The sequence below is a fragment of the Balaenoptera physalus genome, assembly GCF_965194825.1.
Source record: "Balaenoptera physalus genome assembly, chromosome: 17".
Taxonomy (NCBI): Eukaryota; Metazoa; Chordata; class Mammalia; order Artiodactyla; family Balaenopteridae; genus Balaenoptera; species Balaenoptera physalus.
In genome coordinates this window covers 5,280,083-5,300,870 of record NC_138895.1, presented here as the reverse complement: position 1 = coordinate 5,300,870, position 20,788 = coordinate 5,280,083, and the positions used below count along the sequence as shown (strand labels likewise).

General features: G+C 41.9%; 1 long non-coding RNA gene across 1 annotated transcript; it reads right to left on the bottom strand.

Moving 5' to 3' along the window:
* Positions 1–2,197: 2,197 nt before the first annotated feature.
* LOC309646609 lies at positions 2,198–20,186 on the bottom strand. Its single transcript, XR_014255464.1, has 3 exons — positions 15,574–20,186; positions 9,148–9,284; positions 2,198–7,605 (listed from the first exon to the last, which is right to left on the bottom strand). It is a non-coding gene; the product is annotated as an uncharacterized lncRNA (long non-coding RNA).
* Between the last annotated feature and the right edge of the window lie 602 nt (positions 20,187–20,788).

Here is a 20,788-nt window from a genome sequence, read left to right as displayed (position 1 = left end):
GCTATTAAATGGAACATTTTCTTGACATCTTGAAATTTTGGCTGAAGCCACAAAGCTGTTAACATGGAGGGTAAGGACCTTTATCTTCTAAAAAACAGTGCTAAACATAAGCACGCAGGACTAGCTGATAGATGCCAACTCCTGGTTTCAGGTTTCATCTTCTGAACGTTGGGTTTCATCTTCTAAACGTCAGGTTTCATCTCTGACATGAAGTCATCATTCCCATCTTAAACAACAAAATCTGGATAAACTGAAAATAAATTACTTTTCTCTGACCCATCAGAAAACTGAGGGCAAAACCTACTGTACAGCACAGGGAACTATACTCAATATTTTGTAATAACCTATAAGGGAAAATAATCTGAAAAAGAATATATATATATATATATATATATATATATATATATATATATATATATACTTAATTTATATATATATATTACATATATATGTAAAACAATCACTTTGCTGTACACCTGAAACTAACACAACACTGTAAATCAACTATACTTCAATTAAAAAAATTTTTAAGAATAAAATAAAATATATAATGGAATCTTTTATACCAAATTCTGTGTAGTTTTGGGGTTAAATGTGATTATAGCTGCATGCAGTTTATTATCTTGCTGCAAAATATGGATGAGATCATTAGTTTAATGATTTAAACCTCCCAATAAAAAGAAATTAACATAAAAAAAAGAAGAAGAAAACTGAGGGCAAACCAGCACTGCAAATTCTGGAGAAGTTGGTTCAGAGAGACAGAGCCAAGATCTACTTACCTGGAGCAGAAACCACTGGAGCTATAAAGTGGTCGGAACACTTAAATGGCAATTCTGACAAATCGCTAGAGGCTGAGGATGAACTAATATGACAGTGAGAAACTCTTGGGAATCAAAGTCTTAAGGGCCCTAACATTTACGTGGGCTTTACCTCTGGGAATCCTAGCAGGTTCTCACAGTGAAGGTCTGAGAAAGATCCCTTCCTGGCTCTGGGGAAGAGGGATCATTGTGAAAGAAGCCCAGGGCTTTCCCCACACAAAGCACTCTCCAGGGGAAGGAACTTTGCCAAAGCCTTATCTCAGCAGGACGAAGGTCATTCTACCCGCTTCCAGCTCTACTGTCTCACCTAAGAGGAGAAAATAGTCAGCTCGGGCCAGGGCTTTCAGGAAGTGGATTAGGAACACTGCAACCAGGGAAAGAAGACGGACAGGGAAAAAGCTACACTCCTGGAAAACATTTATGAAGATTACAGCTCTGAGAAACAGGTCCCCTAGAAGGTGAGGTTCAGTCAGAAGTTTGTAGACTGCTACCCTTCTCCCCACACCTTACTGCACACCAACAGAGCTCCAGTGTAATAACAGTGGATTATAGCTGAAAACATTGCAACATACAAGCTCTCTCTCTAAAAAGAAATACTTAGGGAAACCCAAACACCAGAGGGGAGACAGAAACAAGGGTCATAGAGGGATTTGAAGCCTCTGGCACTTAGAGCTACAGTAAACATTAAATATAGCCCAGCCCCTAAATAGATTAACATCAACCCTCACACCAAAAGCCTATTTACCCCAGTTCCCATAACCCAATAAAACATGCTTGGCTTTCAACCAAAAATTACAAAGCATGCCAAAAAGCAAGAAAAAACAGTCTAAAGAGACAAAGTATTATCAAAACCAGACTCAGATATGACACAGATGTTCAAATTATTGGGCAAGGAATTTAAAATAACTATGATTAATATATTAAGGACTCTAATGGAAAAAGTAGATAACATGCACAAACATGCACATAATTGTGATACTGTGATTTATATTAAGATATATATATTCCTCTTCCCCATTTCTGGCACAGAGCTCCTAAAACCCTCACGATTCCTAAGTGATAAGAATGATAAAGATGGGCTTCCCTGGTGGCGCAGTGGTTGAGAATCTGCCTGCTAGTGCAGGGGACACGGGTTCGAGCCCTGGTCTGGGAAGATCCCACATGCCGCGGAGCAAGTGGGCCCGTGAGCCACAGCTACTGAGCCTGCGCGTCTGGAGCCTGTGCTCCGCAACAAGAGAGGCCGCGATAGTGAGAGGCCCGCGCACCGCGATGAAGAGCGGCCCCCACTCGCCGCAACTAGAGAAAGCCCTCGCACAGAAACGAAGACCCAACACAGCCATAAATAAATAAATAAAAGTTTAAAAAAAAAAAAAAAGAATGATAAAGATGAAATGGGTGCCCTGTTATTCATCTGACAAGTTCCTTTCACCCACACCTGAGTTTATATTAATGAGGGGACTTTTGGAAAGCCCGTAAGGGTGCAAGCTGGTTGCCTGGGAAACCTTTGGGGAGGGAAGAGGGACCGGAGGTTGAATCAGTCACCAATGGCCAATGATGTAATCTCATGACTATGTAATGAAGCCTCCATAAAACCCAAAGGACAGCCTTCAGAAAGCTTCCATGTTGGTGAATGCATCCCCATGGCTGGAGGATGGGCACCCCCAGTTCCATGGGCACAGAAGCTCCTGCACTTGAGACCCTTCCCAGCTCTACCCTATGGACCTCTTCTCCTGGCTATTCATCTGTATCCTTTTTAATAAACTTATAAATGTAAGTTTCTCTGACTTCTGTGAGCCCTTCTAGCAAATTAATCAAACTGGAAAAAGGAGTCATGGGAACATGCAGTGTCAAGCCAGTTGGTCAGAAACGCAGGTGACAACCTGTGCTTACAATTGGCATCTGCAGTGGGGGAAGTCTTATGGGACTGAGTCTATAACCTGTAGGATCAGATGCTCTCTCCAGGTAGATAGTGTCAGAACTGTGTTAATTTATAAGACACCTGGTCAGTGTCCCCTGAGAACTGGAAAATTGCTTAAACCCCACACATCTGGTGTCAGAAGTGTTGTGAGTGTGGTAGTCTTCCCAACTCAGTTGGTGGTGTTGGAAAACAGCCATCAGAGTAATGTAAACAGAGAGATGGAAACTCTAAGAAAGAATCAAAAAAAAGTTAGAACTCAAAAGCACCATAACAGAAATGAATGCCTTTAATGGGCTCATTGGTAGACTAGACACAGCCAAGGAAAGAATCAATGAACTTAAAGATGAGTCAATGGAAAGTTCCCAAATTGAAATGGAAAGAGGAAAAGATGGGGGAAAAAAACATCCAAGAACTGTGGGGCAATTTCAAATGTGTATCGTAGGCATAACTGGAATACCAGAACATAAAGAAAGAGAGTAGAAAGCAGAAGAAATATTCCAAGTAATAATGGCTGAGAACTTTCCAAAATTAATGACAAACACCAAACCACAGATTCAGAAAGCTCAGAGAACAACAGCAGGATAAATACCAAATACACACGTACACACACACATATATCATATTCTAACTACAGAAAAATCAAAGACAAAAAAAAGAGAAAATTTTTAAAGAAAAATCTTTAAAGAAGCCAGAGAATTAAAAAACACCTTACAGCTAAAGGAACAAGGATAAGAATTTCAGGGTGCTTTCATTAGAAACTATGTGAGAAAGAAGAATGTGGAATTTAAATATGTAAAGTGTTCAAGGAAAAAAACTACCAACCTAGAACTCTATATCCAGCAAAATTATCCCTCAAAAGTAAAGGAGAAAGAAAGACTTTCTCACACAAAGAAAAACTGAAGGAATTCATCACCAGTAAACCTATCTTATAAGCAAGAAATGTTAAAAGGAGTTCTTCAGAGAGAAGAAAAATGCTATGTAGGTCTGAATTTGGATCTGTATAAAGAAAGGAATAATGTTAGGAATAAATGAAGGTACAACAAAACTTTTTATTTTTATTATTTAATTGACCTAAAAGATAATTATGTGTTTAAAGGAATAATAGCATCAATGTATTATATGGTTATAGCATGTAGATAAGTGGAATGAATAACAGCAATGTCACAAAAAATAGGAGGAAAGAATTGGTAATACTCTGTTATAAGGTACCTGCAGGCCACACAACACTATATGGTTTACTTCAGAGTGGACTTAGATTAGTTAAAACTACATATTGTAAACTCGAGAGCAACCGTTAAAAAAATTTTTGACGTATAATCAATATGATAAGTGGGGAGACAAAATAGAATCATATAAAATGTTCAATTAAAACCAGAGAAGGCAGAAAAAGAGGGGGGAAAAAAGAAACAAAGAACAAATGCAACAGTAGAAATCCTTAATTCATCTACATAAATAATCACTTTAAATGTGAATGATTAAATACACCAATTAAAAGACAGAGATTGTCATAGTGGATTAAAAAAACAGGACTCAACTATATATTACATATATCATTTATATATTAAATATAAAGACTCAGGTTAAAAGTAAAGGGATGAAAAAGATATACCATAATAATACTAATCAAAAGAAAGCTGGAGTAGTTATATTAACTTCAGACAAAGCAGACTTCAGAACAAGGGAGTTTATCAGGGATAGAGACAAGCATTGCTTAATGATAAAGGGGTCAATTCTCTCTGAAGATCTAACAATTTTAAATGTGTATGCGTCTAACAACAGAGAGTCAAAATACATAAGGCAAAAACTGATAGAACTGAAAGGAGAAATTTTAAATCTACTATTATAGTTAGAGGCTTCAATGTCCCTCAATCAGTAATGCATAGATAAAGCAAGTAGAAAATCAATAAGGATACAGATAATCTGGACAGCACTGTCAGTGGACCTAATTGACATGTATAAAATATGCCATCCAACAACAGCAGAATATACATTCTTCTCAAGGTCATCTGGAACATCCACCAAGAGAGACCACATACCAAGCCATAAAAGATACCACAACAAATTTACAAAAATGGAAATCATACAAAATATGTACTCTGACCGAAGTGGAATTAAACTCGAAACCAGTAACAGAAAAATATCTGGAAAGCCCACAAATATGTGGAAATTAAACAACGTATTTCTAAATAACCTGTCTCAAGAGAAACTTAAACATAAAACATATTTTGAACTAAGTGAAAATGAAAATACAACTTACCAAAATGTATGGAGGGAAATTTATATCATTAAAACTATCAGTTAGAAAAGAAGAAAGCTCTCAAGACAACAACCTAAGCTTCCACCGTAAGAAACCAGAAACAAGAAGAGCAATTTAAGCCTAAAGTAAGCACAAGTAAAGAAACAGTAAAAATTAGAATAGAAATCATCAATAAAACTGAAAAGAGGAAAACAGTAGAAAAAATCAATATAATGCTAACAGAGGAGATAAAATGGAATCATAAAAAATGCTCAAAACCAGAGGAAGCAGCACAGGAGATCAACAAAATTGATAAGCCTCTAGTTTTCTCAATGTCTGGTGGAAAAGTCATCAATGCATTCTTTCTAAAATTGACTTAAATTATCATGGACCTCAGATCTTAACTCCTGCATAAAATTTTTAGAGCAAGTGTATAAAAGTTCATTTATAAATCTAACTGGATTTTATTTCAGTATTAATCAACCAACCTATTTGTAGAGTGGGTGGAAGGCTGGGAGTTTTCAGTGGCCCAGAGTAAGAAAGGGCTCTGCAGCAAAGCGGTAGAAAGATGGGATTTTTAATTAATGGAACTGGGACAATAGGATAACAAACTAGATACCTTACACAACAGTAGAACAAACTTCAAATAAATAGAAGATTTAAATGGACCAGAAGAAAAACATGAGAATATTCAATTTATAAATTCAATTCATAAAGAAAAACATGAGAAATTTTAATTCAAAATACATGAAAGTACTGGAAGAAAAACATAAGAAAATTCAAATAGAGCCTTGGAGTAGGGGAAGCCTTTCTAGTTAAACCTCAAAGGAAGGGCTAACAAGTCCAAATAGATAAATATATAAGCCTTCCTTACAGCAAAGAAAAAAAGCTTTATATTGCTTTTAAGAGGAATATGTGTAAAGCTTCTTCATTAAGTATAAAGTTTATACACTTAAACACTTATAGTTCAACAAGTATAAAGTCTTTTAGTATATAAACTTTATCAAGTGAAGAAGGTTCTCTTTTATCCCAAATTTTCCAAGAGTTTCTTTTACTAAGATCACACACACACACACACACACACACACACTCTCTCTCTCTCTCTCTCTCTCTCTCTCTCTCTCTCTTTTGGATTCCAGCTAAAGCAATCAGATGTTCCATGACAATGTGCTTTGGTAATTCCCCCTTTGGGCATGCACCCTTTCCCTTCACCTGATATTCATCTGTTCATGTTACTTGCCTTCCCACATAGACATTCAGATTTTGGATGCTGGTGTTATATTGCCTGTGAATATAGTCCCTTTGCTGTCTTGATGTAGATGCCAGGAAATGTAAGCCTCTCTGCACAAACCCTCCATGTCCTGCAGGTCTGGGCCTACCAACCCAGCACCCCTGCTATCTGCTCATACCTGCCCAGTGACAGCTGTCAACCTGTCATACAAGCCCTATCCAGATCTTTATTTTTTTAAATAGCACATGAAATCAGAGATTTGCTACTCACTCTTAAACTTGTCATTGAGAAGTGTTATATGTTTGCATTACATTAAAAATTATGTTTCTAAAAACTCCTATGATGATTGAGAAGTGCTTCTGACAATTGATACAGGGCTTTTAAAAATAGGAAAACAAATTGTGCAAAATCATAACTATATAAAATAAAATTTAAAACAACTTACCATCATTTGGAGAAAAGCGTATGGACATGCACCCCAAATCTCTCTGGTGTTGCCTCCATGGGTAATGTGACTAAGGGTGCTTTTTTTCACTTCTCCTTCCTGTATCTCTCAAATTGTAATGAGGATCTCTGCCAGTGGGGCCTCACCCAGATCCCCTTTTCCCCCTGATACACCCACCCAGCTGCTGCAAGGGATTCCTAGCAGCTGATGCTTGTGACCTTCTCCCCAGACTCCTTCCTGCCTGACTGAGCCAATGCCCCACCTTCAGGGCCTGTATTTGTTTGACTCAGGGTACAAGGAGTGGACTCAGTGATACAGTTTAAGCTCCAGAGCGCCCCCTCCACCCCAACGGAGCCGGGCTCAAGGTAAGACTTTACCTGCCCACGCCTGGCTTTGCTCTTTCCCCTTCCTTATAAAGCTTCCCTCACTGCCGTCCAGGGTTTTAGCAACCAACCCACACTGAGTGCTGGGGCAGGCTAGGGGTTTTCAGTGGCCTAGAATAAGAAAGGGCTCTGCAGCAGAGCTGTATAAGCTGTGGGATAAGCAGCACCGCTACCTGGGCCATACGACCCAGAAGATCCCATGATGCTGGAAATCCAGTAGGAGAGATGCACGCACGCTTCCTGCTTTCTGGAGCAAGACCGCACCATCCGTAGTAGGAAATTAGCTCCTGGGTCCAGCTGGGCCCTGGGAGAGAGGAAGCATCTGGCTGTAGAGCATCAAGTAACTATGCAGCAAGAACTCCCCAGGTTAAATGAAGACCGTCCCACTCACCAGGACATAGGATCAGGCAAAGCCAGCTTCAGTCTATCACAGGATGGAAGTGGTATATCCAGGATCGAGCTTGACAGGCCCAGAAGGCACAAGTAAGGGGCACAGACAGGCCACTCAGGCTCCCTGTCACCTTCCACTGCTGCACGAGTTCCATTCTGTCAGCTCACACATACGGGAAGTCCCCTGTGGCCAGATGACAGAGGAAAACCCCAAGCTTTGTTCACACGGGGATGTTCGGTGTTGGTACAAGTCAACAAAGGAGCGATGTGTCACCTCAGTCCCTGGGGTGGGTGGGGGAGGGTGTTGGGAGATCGAGTGGGATGGAAACCATCCCAATTGCGCAGGGGTCCAGGCGGTGTACCCAGCCATCTCCTTTGTAAGAGAGAGGGGTTCATAGCCAGGATACACACAGACTCGTGCAGTGGAAATGGCTTGGTGGGTGATCAGGACCTAGAAGGAGCAAATCTGGGATACCAGAGACAAGAAGGTCTGGGGAAGGGGCATGGAGATAAACATATGGGAGTGGCCGTAGCACTCCCGTGAGGGTCTTTTATCACATGTTAATGTCCACCACAGAGCATCCCTTTAGCAGAGACGTTAAACTGAATAGACAGGATAGCTTGGCTAGGAGACATCAGCCAGCCTCTGTCCTCAGCTACCCCAGTCTTTGTACAATGGCCATAGACTGGAACAGCCATGGTAGCAGAGAAGGAAGCCAGGCATGTCCCAGCAGGGCTGCCTTTCACCACAGGCTCCCTTCTGCTGAGGCTGATCGAGCAGCTGCTACGGAGACGGATGCTGAGCCCTCCATTACAACACTGTCCCTCAAGGAGACTAACCAGGCCCTTCATGGCAAGTGATTACATTGGATCCCTTCCATCCTGGCAGGGTCAGCGGTGCAACCTGACCAGTCTAGAAGGTTAGATAACAATACCATATATCATAAAATATGCAAATTGAAAAAATGATTTTTTTGTATTGTTACAGATTCACAATACCTGTATCACTGCAGTTATGTGTGAGTAGAATTTTGATGAATTCGATTGTTTGTAATTGTTTTTCCCCCTTCTAAGTTTACTCATTTTATTAAGAATATGTGAAAAGCAAGGAATACTGTATTTATTTTTTTTTAAGGTAATGATTTGAGATTTCTCAGGGGATTTCATTAGAGTTGGAACAAGGTTTTTAACGTCTTTTAAAAGTCGTTAAAAGACGACTTTTCTGGGGCTTCCCTGGTGGCGCAGTGGTTGAGAATCCACCTGCCAATGCAGGGGACACGGGTTCGAGCCCCAGTCCGGGAACATCCCACATGCCGCGGAGCAACTAAGCCCGTGCGCCACAACTACTGAGCCTGTGCTCTAGAGCCCGTAAGCCACAACTACTGAGCCCGCATGATGCAACTACTGAAGCCCGCGTGCCTAGAGCCAATGCTCTGCAACAAGAGAAGCCACCGCAATGAGAAGCCCGCACACTGCAACGAAGAGTAGCCCCCACTCACCGCAACTAGAGAAAAGCCCGCGCACAGCAACAATGACCCAACACAGACAAAAAAAAAAAAGACGACTTTTCTGAATTTCATTTGTTAAGAACATTCTCCGATCTGAGCACCAGCACCACGAAGGATTAGATTCCTATTCAGTCAGAATTTAATTCAGAAGGATGAATTTACTATTCACTCCCCTCCCCTTTCCCCAGGGGCAGAGCACACTTCCACGTGCCACTGACCTTGGGCTTGGCCATGTGTCTTGATTTGGACAGAAGAGGTGATGTGATCAGTGGAAGTGATCTAATCAGATGTCTTAAGAGGCGTGGCCTTGGGCTGACTCATAGCCTGAAGCAAAGCCTCCCGATGACTTGCAGACCTATAAGCAAACAGTGTGAATACATGAATAAATGCCTACTTTAATGAACCCTGAGCTTTGGGATGACTTGTTCTGCAGCACTGTTGAGCAATACCTGACAATTACAAACATCACCAACATTGTCTAATCATGATTACAGATAAAAGGCATGCACCTGAGTGTCTGAGCTGTCAAACCAAAGGATATAGAATCACACTTTAGAGGGATTTGGACAAGATTGTTCGCCTAGAGAACAATCTGTGTTGTAAGCCTAGAATGTTATAGTTTCGTGGAGTTTATCATTTGCTTAGCTTGATTTTTTCCCATATACCACGTACAGCACACCTGTGCCTTGGAGGGAACCTACAGCCACGTTCTAGACCAGCACTGACAAATCTCATCTTCCAAGTTTCCACCATCACGCGTGGACTCACGTGCACTGGGAAATGGCTCACCGGTGATCGGGGGCCAGCACAAGCCAAATAACGAGCACAGTGTCAATCTGCATGTGACACTAGCTGTGAGACAATCAGGAAAGAACATTTTGTCCCAAATAAGGCAAATTCAAAATAAAATCAACCCCAGGCAGATGCAGGAAGTTGCCAGTCACTCCCCAAAGGAGAAAGGTGAGCTAAGGCTGTTGCTGCCGACAGCAGGGGTGAGACTTGAAAGAGAAGAAATTGGGCAATATTCCGTATATACCTCATGGCCCAGAATCACACTTCCCAACCATCCAGGATACATTAAGAGAGGACTCTAGTCAAAGGGTACAGAAATCGGAGGGATGTGGGAATGCAGAGTGATCCTTCCCCCAAACACACACACACACACACACACACACACACACACACACACACACAGTAGATTCATGGGTCATGTAGAAATGTAATCAGGAAGTTTAACAGAGTCTAAAACACTTCTTTGAGAGTGTAGTTTGTGTTCTGATTGTTCCCATGTTCCTTCTTTACCCTAAGATTCTCCTCTGCTGGGTGTAGATGTTTCTTCTGCATCCTGCACAAGTACCGAATTCTCGACTGCTGATGCATTTCTTCTTGATATCCCTCTAGCGCATCACTCTTTCCTGACTCAAGTCTCATCTTTCTGATAGCCCCTCCTCCATCTTCCATGCCAGTTCACTTGTGCACCCTGTTTCTTAGTTCAGGCTGCAATAATAAAAATACCACTGACTGGGTGGCTTAAAAAATAAACTTATTTATCCCAGTTCTGGGAGCTGAGAAGTCCAAGATGAAGGTGCCAGTAGATTGGCAGAGCAGGTGTCTGGTGAGGACCAGCTTCCTGGTTTGCAGACAGCCACCTTCTTGCTGTACCCTCCCAAGGGAGAGGGAGAGAAAAAGAGAGGGTGGGGTAGAGGGGCCCTCTTGTGTCTGTTCTTATAAGGGCATTAATCCCATTCATGAGGGCTCCACCCCCACGACCTAAGCACCTCCCAAAGGCCCCACCTCCAAACACCATCACATTGGGGATTAGAATTTCCACATACAAATTGGGGGCAGGGAGAGACACGAATATTCAGTCCATAAAATGCTGTCTGTTGCATGTTGCTGTTCTCAGTGTCCCATCTTTAACTCCCTTCTCATCTCACTATAACATATTCTCCCCAGGTGGTCTCCTGAGGCAAAAGAAACAAAAGAAAAATAAACAAATGGGACCTAATTAACCTAAAAGCATTGCACAGCAAAGGAAACCATTGACAAAATGAAAAGACAACCTACTGAATGGGAGAAAATATTTGCAAATGATATGATCAATAAGGGGTTAATATCCATAATATATAAACAGCTCACACAACTCAATATCAAAAAAAAACCAAATAACCTGATGAAAAAATGGGCAGAAGACCTGAATAGACACCTTGCCAAAGAAGATACACAGATGACCAACAGGCACATGAAAAGCTGTTCGACATCACGAATCAGAGAAATGCAAATCAGAACCACAGTGAGATATCACCTTATACCTGTCAGAATGGCTATCATCAAAAAGTCTCTCTGGATTTGGGCAAACTGCAATTTTTCTTTGGTGACAGAACGTCCCTTGAAGGCTAAGAGTGTTAGCAAGTAGATGCTGTCTTCCTGTGAGAAGGCTTGAGAAAGAGAGCGAAGAAGTAAATCATCCATATATTGCAACAAAGTAGAACCTCTAAGGGGCTTTATATTATCCAGATCAACCTTCAGGATCTGTGAGAAGTAAGAAGATTCTCAGTAAAGCTCTGAGGCATTACTGTCCAGGTGAATTGTTTTTCTTCCCAAGTGAAGGCAAAAAGGTATTGGGTAACTTTGTCAACTGGAATACTAAAGAAGGCACTGCATAAGTCAATTACAGTAAAGAATTTACTTCTGGTGGGAATGGATGGTAGTAAAGTCTGAGGGTTAGAACCACAGGGTGTTGAGGGATAAGAAGGTGTTTACTGCTCAGAAGTCCTGGACAAACCTCCACCCTCAGCCCTTCGGTCTCCTCACTGGCAATATGGGAGTGTTACAGGGGCTAGCACTGGGATAATGGGGCCTTGAGAGGCTTTCAATCTGCTGTTACGGGTTGTATGCCTTGAAAGGCTTCTTTACTTATCGAGTATTGATTAATTCTGGGAAGAGATTTTGATGCCTCTGTTTGACTCTTGATGGAAGGTGCACTGTGAATTTTGCCAATATCAGTTGCAGCTTTTGCCCATAAGGAGGGTGGTAGCGATTCAACAGGGACAAATGATCAGTGTTTCCAGAATCAGTTCTAGTACCATAAGAGATGGAACAAATTAAATCAAAGGGTGATTTAATTCACCTGGTTGGCTGCTTTGATGACTACTGTCAAATTCTAGGATTATTTCTCCCTTTGGGAGAAAGAAATCCCAGCATGATTCTTCTCTAAGAAGTCTTGGCCTAACAGATGGCTAGGGGCAGAGTAACTAAGGAGAAAGTGGTGTGTATCTCTCAAAGGACCTAAACAAAAGGGAATAGGTTCAGAGACAGGAACCTCTTGAGTTTTGTTAGAGATACCCACAATTTGAACTCTTTTAGTCCTCCGAGGCAGGGGCTACTTTATATAGTGGGGTTGAGCGCAGAGAATGTGGCTCCAGTGCCAGTTAGGACTGGAAGAGATTCATCCCTGATCTGGGGAAATGTTTCTCCAAGCCAATTAAAAGGGAGAATTGGAAAAAGCCCCTGTAGTTCCTCAGAGCCTTACTGTTGTGAATGGGAGGACATTGGAAAGGCTGGTTAGAAGGCTGAAGGTGTCTAAAGCTCTAAAATTTCTAACAATCTCTTTTCTAGTGTCCTGGATCTTTGCAACAATAGCAGAAACTAGGAGGGTTTGGTTTTGTTTAGAAGACTTCATCTGCTGGAGTTGAAGATTAAGAATTTTGGCGGTCTTCCTTTTGGTGATTCATCTAGAGAGCAAGAGAGCTGGTTTGCCAAATTAAGTCTGGAGTGGACATAATTTCCCATTCTTTTTACTAGAATTTTTACTAATTTCCCATTAACATAGAGTTCAAGCTACCCAGGGGGAATCAACATCTGAAGGAAGACCAGGATTTTCTTTAAAAGCAATCTGAAGTCGATTGTAATATTCATAAAGAGATTCATCAGATTTTTGTGCGCAAGCCTGAATTTTGTTCCAATCAACAGACTTTGGAAAAGCCCTAGGAGTTGCCCAATGAAGTCACCTAGCTGGTCACCCAGGTGTAATTCTGGAGAGTCCAGGATTCTCCCAATTGACAATTTTCATCCAATATTAGGCCTGACCTTCACTGACAAGCATATGCTGTAAGTCAGAGAAACCAGGTTGATCCGTTTGAATGATTAATTAAACTCCTCAGCAAATCTGTGAGGCTCTTCGGTTACTTTGGGAGAATCTTTGACTATGGTTTGCAGTTCAGCTTTAGCCCAGGAATATAAGAAATCAAGGGTTCAGCCTCTGGCTGCTCAGAAGTCTTAACTTTAAAGGGACAGGTTCTGATTAGTTAAGAGGAAAAGGATGTAGGGAGAGTTTCAGAGAGAAAGGGAAGTTTGGAGAGAGATTAGTACGGAGGAACTGAGGGTCTAGAGGAGGTGTAAGTGGCAAGAAAGGAAAGAGAAAGATAGTACGAGAGGCAGAGTGTGACCACAAGGAGACAAGGGAGAGAGCTGAGACGGAGGAGGAGGTGGGGTCTGAGGAAAAGAAGCCAAGGAAGAAGAGCCTGACACTTCGGGAGCCATTTTATCTTTCTTTAATCATTAGTTTGCCTCAGTTAATCTTAAAATCTCATTTTACAGAGAGGCAAACCCCTGATAACATTTAGAAGCCTCAAAATACCATTCGAAATAGGCATTCCATTCACTTCCAGAAATTCTAGAGCTCTAGATGTCCAATTTGGTTTTAAGAAGATTAGGTTTGGGGATTTCCAAGGTTCCCCATCATAGCCATTGATGTGCTAATCTGCCTTTGGTCAGGTGGGTCCCTTTAGTTAGAAATGGGCATGAGGTAGGACCAGGGTTTTTAAACGTAAAATCGGCTAGAATCCCTGTAGGGGGGCACACGCTCAAAATCTTTAGATAACCAGGATCCCCTTTCTCTCTGTCTTTTTTTTTTTTTCCCTAGAGTAAAAGAATAATTTTCAAACAACCTAAATAGCTCATTACGGCTCAAATGACTCAATTCAAGCAGCTTAAAGAGTTCAAACATCTCAAACCACCTGCAGGCCTAATGCCAGCCAGTTCTAAGGCAAAAGCTTGGTCCCAGAGGAGCAGGGTCAAGGGCTTTTCACCAGGGCCTATAGATCAGCTCCTCTTCCAAAGGCATGGGCTGACAGCTGAACTGGGACAGTTTCGGTAAAACAAATATTACAAAAATCAGACCAAAGCACCAAACAAGTACGCTCATACAGAACAAGGCCTTCACCAGAAGAAAACAAAACCGTAAAACAGATCCCCATTAAAGCCCAGAGAGCTTCAAATGCAAAGAGGGTGGAGGTTCAGACTGAGGAGAAAGACTCCAGGGTCTGGGAGAAAAACCATGACCTCAGTGGGGTCCACTGTGGGTCCCGCACCTGTTTGCTCACTGGCCCCGGAGCCGCAGCGGTCTTCTCTGGTGCCCCCACCAGGCCCCCAAAATGTTGACCCAAAATAGGCAGACCGCCAGATGCTTCTCCAGCAAAGAGGGGCTTCCCTGGGATAGCAGAGCATTGCAGCTTGGGGTCGGCAACCACGGCAGCCACAGCAAGGCCCTGCAGGGCAAGGGAAGCTTTTATGGAGGGGAAAAGAAGTGGAGAGGGATGCATTAAACAGAGCCCGTGGCTTGGCATTGGCCGGGTCCTTCCAGGAAAAAAGAGGAGTCGGGCTTCTTCCTGGTCTGCTCCGCTATAGTCACAGGGCGTGAGAGCTCCCCCTGCTGGTCTCCTGGCGCTATTTAACTGAGGTTTCTGTTTATTAATGTTTTACAACTTCATCTGTACTATGTAGATAATGACAATATTTACCCTATAAAGTTGCTGTGACCATTAAACAAGTTGATATAGGTTAAAAAAAAAGCTTAAAATAGTGCCTAGCATATAGGAAGCACTCAACAAATATTAGTTTACAAGATTCTAGGATATTACTCCTCCAGCTTTGAGTGGAAACGATGTTTTCCCATAAGTTACATCTTCAATTTAAACCACCTTCTGTCACTCTGATGTCTAACAATTCCCCCAAGTTTTCCCTCATTCATAGAATTTGAACCTGGTCCCCTGGCTCATGGATCCATTTCCTCCCCCCCCAATTTTACCACCCTTTGGGGTAGTTCAAATGCTGCTGTCCCCATGACTAATCCACTACTCAAGCATCAGTGGTATTTGAGGAACCCCCTTGTCTGTGGGCTTCCCTAGAGCTCACTGCTATGTGCTGAATGTGTCCCTTCACGATTCACATGTTGAAATCCTAGGCCCCCAATGTAATGGTATTCAGAGGTAGGGCTTTGGGTGGTAATTAAGCCTTGAGGGCGGAGCCCACAAGGTAGGATTAGTGCCCCTATAAGAAGAAGAAGAGAGCTAGCTTATTTTTTTATAGCAGCCCAAGCTAAGACATTTGCCTGCCAGATTGCCTTGTCCCTGATGTCCTAGGTTTCAGTTTCCCATTCTGACCACAGGGTCTGTCCCTTTACTTCCCTCAAAAGATTTATGCCTTTCTCCCCCAAATCAACAGGTTCCTTGCATTCTATCAGCATCATCCTATATTCCTTTATAATACTATCACCAATGAACATTTTTTAGTCTATTACTTAATAAAATTGTCCTCTTTATCACCTGAACTGACACCTGGCCCCTTCCTTCCACTTCACTGACCTTTCTCTTTGTTCTTCTTCACATCTCTCTTCACCACCTCTGAAGTGCACGTGATCCCCAGGGTTTCTTCCTGTGTCAGAGCAGTTGTCACTCTCGGCACCTCCCACGGTTAGACAGTCAGTCGAGTCTATTTCACAAAACAAAAAAAAAATCATCCTTCTTATTTTTTTAGCAACCACAGATTGGTCCATGGCTCCCATATCAGCATCTGAGGCCCAGCCCTTGCCCCTAAACCTGGATTTCTAAAAGCCTGATGGACGTCTGCACAAATCCCTTCCTGCAAAAGAAAACCAGAGCAACAACAACAAAAAAAACAGGACCCCCTCCCCTTGTATTCTCTGTGTCAGTGGATAGAACCACCACCCACCCAGGCACCCTGGAATTGATCCTTTATTCTCCCTCTTGGTATTCAATTTCCCAATAGTCAGATCTAGTATGTGTTCAAGGTACCAGTAATGGAGAGACACCAGAAAAAAATATTTGGAAAGCATTCAATATTTGAAATTGTACACACACACACACACACACACACACACAAACTTACTACAGGAAAACAAAACTAAAACAGAACTTTGCTGAATTTTCTCATACTTGTTATATAGACCATTATAGCTTGTTTTAAAAATATGTACAATGAGGCAACAGATTCATTTTTAATACTTAGGGTCCCTAAAGATCTTAATCTAGCCCTGCCCTTCTCTTTTAGCTGCTACTAGTCACCAGGTCCTGGCAATCTGGCATCCCAAATACCTCCGGCATCCCCACCATCGCACACCCCGACCTTCATCCTTAACGGCCACGACCCTTGGTCAGGCTCTTATCCTCCCACTGGAGTTTTACAAGCGCTTTCTCAACTATCTCCCAGTCTCCCTCCCATCATAGCGTCCTTCCCTCAGGACCACTGTGGTGGCTTCTCTCAAAAGCAATTCCAGAACCATCTCAGTCCCTTGCAAAAAAAAAAAGAGAAAAAAAACAAAAACAAACGAACAGAACAAAATAAAACCTCTTCAACGGTACCACACAACAACAGGGAAAGTCCATGCACCTTAGCCAGACTCTCAAGGTTTCTTTGATGTATTCTGGTGTTTCTCAAATGTTACTTTCTGACCACTTTTAGCACGTTCACTTGGAAACTGTTAAATTTCCTGGGAGGGGATCCAGGATCTATGTATTTAACAAGCTTCCGGCATGTAAAATGTGAAGACTCCTGTCTACCTTCCCAGGTCATTTGCCATCACTCTCTCCCCAGCAAAGACAGTGTTTCCCAACCCTGGATGTTTGTTAAAATCACCTAGCGAATTTATTTTTTTTAAACACCAGCACCTAGGCATCTCCAGACGAATTAAAGACTACCTGGGAATGAAGTCCAGAAATTGGTATTTTTTAGAAAGTCCCCAAGTGAATCGAATATGCAGCCAAGATTGAGAACCACTGGTAGCGTTTAAGATTGAGCTGCTTGGAAAAGTACCCACACACCTATGACATATTTCACCTCCATTCCTTCGCCCATAACATTCCCCACCTGGAATGTATCTCTGCCCTGACATCTGCTGAACTAATTCCGCTTTATCCCTTAAGACTGGGCATAGGTACTGTTAACTCCAGGGAGCTCTCCCACACTCCCTCCCACGGACTGGGTTTGATCCATTTTCTCTGGGCTCCCGTAACAACAAGTGCATATCTCTACCATGGTAATAAGTATAATTGTGTACATAGTATAATTATGTTTCTCTCTGTCTCCCCCAAATAAGTTTTGAGCTAAAGGCAAGGAGGAAAACTCATGCATCTTTGCCTCCTTTGAGCTTAGCGGTGTCTGGCATATAGAAGGTACTGAATGAATGACTGTAGATTGAATAAATAAAAGAGTGAAAAACATGAATGGCTTGAGCTCTTTGATAAAACAGTAGTTGAGTCACCTGTCTAGACTAAGAGGCCTAGGGTGACGTTAGAATATTGGAAAGAGGAGGATATTTGGGATTATGGTTGTGAATCACCAAGAGAGGAACGGAAGAATTGAATTTTGCAAATATATTCAGATAAAATACAGAAGTAGATTTCTTTACTGTAGTTAAAATATTGGCTTAGCCATGCAATCCATTCTACGTGCAAGTTTTGTAAGTGGCATAGGGCCGTGTGTATGTATTTAGCTAAGACCCAAAGAGGATTTTGTCACTGTTCTAATGGACTTGTCAGCCCTTTACACCTTAGTGTAAATAAAAGCTCTGAAGGTAGGAGAAGGGCGCCATCTACTGAGAAAATGGAGCATAACAGAGATGTGAAAGCTTCAGAGGTTTCTTATTTTTAAATTGCTCCTAGGAATTGCCTTACCAAATTTCTTACTCTGCCCGCTGCATATTTTATCAAGTATTTTTCTAGATTATTTTAAACATGTTACTTAGGAAAACTTTATATTGCCTCAATAAATATCCTGTGCCCATTTTTAAATACATCAAACTTTGTTCATATTTTCCTTAAAATTTGCAGTGTTTTCTCCTTAGATGTCCTTAATTAAAATTTAAAAAATAGAAATTAGTGGATAGCACACCTGCAAAGTCCAGACTGTTATTTATTAACAAACAAACAAAAAATACTACTTGTTTTGTTCATAAATTCAGGGGGTAAAAGGATTTTTGACACAAGGCAATGGCCAGATGTGTTCACCCTTATTTAACACAAATGCAAACAATGTGCAATTAAGTGCATCCTTGGAGCCTTTGCAAGAAGGCATCCCTGGCCTGGCACTGTAGCCCACACGGTGGAGCAGATGAAATCACCCGGACAGTGAAGAGAGGGCCACCCGAAACCCACTCCTTAGGTCCTGTGGCCGTAGGATGGATAACACTTTGTACATTGCATTTTCTCAAGCGCCTTCCTCGTGCACAAGAGACTTAGTTAACATTCAGAGAGGAGGCTGAACCAAATACAGAGTCTGTTCCATGACCTTCCTGCTGAGATCCCCTGAAAGTTCAAACAAGTAGAAACAGCATTTATTGAGCAGTTTCTGTATGCCAGGCACTAAACTTTTCACCTTGTAGATGGTGTATCGTTTAATCAAAACATTCCCAGGAGGTAGGTTTTATACAGAGTTTAATGATGAAGAAAGGAGACTTGAAGAAACGGAAGAAGCTTACCGGAGCTCATACGTTTAGTAAGTTGTTGAAATTCCAAGGCCAATCTCTTTGTTGCTCTGATCTATTTTGTCCCCTCTTGCCCAGGCTGTGTCATAAGGGAAAAGTAGACAATCTAGCCAAGAAAAATGGTGTGGGCAGCATCAAAAGAGAAACTAATTCTTAGATGGGGGAGGCAGAGTTGAGTGAATCCCCATTAGTTTGAAAGCAATTTCTATAGGAAGTGTTTCTCAAAATGTTTACATTGTGATACTAATCACTGTGGTGCTTCCCTGGAGAAAGGGCGCGGCACATCCAGTTGGATTTGGGAAAGGCTGTATCTCACATCCCTTCTCAAAGGGTCAAAATGTTCAGTTAGTATGTTAAGAGCTCTGAGAGGTAAAGAACTCTGTTTAAACTGGTTTATACAAGGCTTTGTGCCGAATTTTTCTTGCAGCACTTCTAACGCCCCAGAGAAAACCAATCAGAAAGTGCCAGTGAGGGGTGGATGGGCTGTCAGCAGGGCGAGATATGGTGACATTTCCATTCTCCCACAGGCTTCTGGCAGGTGGCGCTGGGGGCTGGGAGAGACATTAGAAGAGGCAGCCAGAACCCGAAATAGGATATTTGGGGAAATAAATAGGGATTGAGAGAGAGAGACAAAAATGGAGAAATACGTAGGAAGTAAAATTAATAGGACTTGAAGATGGATTAGGTGCAGAAGGGAAATAAGTAATGATATTATTTTATTATATATTATTTATAACATATAAATAATATGTAATATATACTATAAATAATATGTAATAAACAACCCACGGATTTCTCGCTTGGGTGACTGGGTAGATGTTGTACCAGTTGAGACAGAGTTGGTTTAACTTTTTAAATTCAGTGCTCTCCAAATTTATTTATCCCTAACACTTTTTTTTTTTTTTTTTTTTTTGAGATCTCCAATGGAACGGATAACCTGCAGAACACATTTTCAGAAACACCACTATAGGGGTCTTATGCGTTAGAAAGGAACTGGCCCAGAGAATCTGCTCAACATCATTCAGCTTCTGTGGGGAAAATCCTAAGGAAAACTTCAGGGAGACAGATGAGTTTCACTGTACAAATGAATAGTGTGCCACTGTAAGATCTAGAGCAAAGGAATCTGGAAAGGGGAGTGGTGAGCTTTCCAGCCCACCGTAGAGGAAGGGAGAGGACACTGGGGATGGTTTTGGGAGCAGTGAAGCCACCGTGTCTGACTCAGAGCCTTTGCTCCCACCGCTGTCTGTCTGGGAGAAGACAATGCCGCCATGTTGTCGGTGCCCCACGTGGACGGTCCCACTGGCCTTGCTCAGTGCGTGTGCCACAGCCTCCTTTCCTCATAACTCTGGGCCTGGCGGATAACACGCTGTGGAGCAATCAGCAACACCGCCCCACTCGACTGACTTCACCGTGGTCCCCTCCGTTCTTATTCTGAAGCTTGAAAGAAACAGGCTTCTTCAAGAAACTCTTGCCCATGTCCTCTCTAGCATCTCATGCTAGTTCATCTCTTGGGGGGGGTCCTTCCAGATACCTCCAGACATGGCAGAACCTACAGGTTGTTACAGCTCAGCATCCCACTCTGGGATCCTCACAAATCAAAAATATAGAGCCGGACAAAGTGGATAGAAATAGGGTTTCAGTGCAAAGGCGGAGCCTACAGAATGGAGTATTTATGGAACACCTACAAGTTGCCACAAACTTAAAGTCTATATTTTAATTATAAAGTATTAAACACAGTCAATAGAATATAAAATATAAATTCTATATTTTAATTATAAAAGATTATATTCAATAGAATATAGAATATTAAAGTCTATATTTTACTTCTAAATATTTTATCTATCTAAATACCAGACCAGGACTTCCCTGGTGGTCCAGTGGTTAGGATTCCTTGCTTCCACTGCAGGGGTCACAAGTCTGATCCTTGGTCAGGGAACTAAGATCTGCAAGCCACGCGGCTCGGCCAAAAAAAAAAAAAAAAAGGAAGGCCACAAAGGCATTCTTGGAAATATGGTGACTAGTAAGGAATCATGTTCATAAGTTTGATAAGAATTTGTACTTTGATGACTGGATGAATG